Source organism: Morone saxatilis, unplaced genomic scaffold, assembly GCF_004916995.1.
Source record: "Morone saxatilis isolate NCDOM2014 unplaced genomic scaffold, NCSU_SB_2.0 Contig2, whole genome shotgun sequence".
NCBI lineage: Eukaryota > Metazoa > Chordata > Actinopteri > Moronidae > Morone > Morone saxatilis.
The window spans coordinates 21,968,057-21,968,878 of record NW_023339762.1 but is presented as its reverse complement, the minus strand read 5'-3'; positions in this window follow the sequence as shown (position 1 = coordinate 21,968,878).

The following is an 822-nucleotide window of genomic DNA, read 5'->3' as shown; positions in this document are numbered from 1 at the left end:
ATGTTATTATGTGCTTTTGAATGACAAGTGTTGAGTTGGACTTTTGTGCAACAGTTGAGTGAGTGTCAGCGTGTGTGTGTCCACTCCAGCTGTCATGCTCACACACACATAAACAGGCTCCAGTCTCTAGTCTCCAGTGAACAGTGTCAGCATACAGCTATGGTGGAGGTTACTCTCTCTGCAGCCAGATGAGCATTCTAGTTATCTTCCCCACATAAACAAGATAAGCTCCATTTCTTTGGCCCTTGCCAGGGCTCAGGGGTTACAGAGTTCTTTCCTTCCATTGCTCTTTTTCTCTTCCTCTCCTTGATCTTTTTCCTTCTTGTTTTTTCTGCAACTTCTGTTTTCTGTGTTGTAAAGATTCCTGCAGGATTCAGAAACTGGCATAGCGCGCAAAATTTCCTGGCACATAGGAAAGTTATCTTTTGGTAATTTTCACAATTCCCCAGTTATTTCACTGTGACAAAAACAAGTTTTCCTAAGAATGACAGACATTTCAGATGTTGTTGTAACCCACACACCAACACATGCAGACACACACGCACACACACACACACCCACACATTCAGACAAAAACACGACAGAGGAGTACAAATATTTGTGAGGAAATTGCTTGAGAAGGACATTGCAACTGTGCCATTTGGCTGCCCCAAACCATTGTCTGTTGAGACTTGCCATGGAAGCTGGCAGCAGTTGTTTGTGTCTGCTGTGCCATCCTTCAGCTCAAGACTGTCAATTTCATTCTCATGCTTCAGTAATGCAGATGGGAAGTTGTCCAGAAATGCCACAACTGAAAGACTATGTATATATATGTGTGTGTGT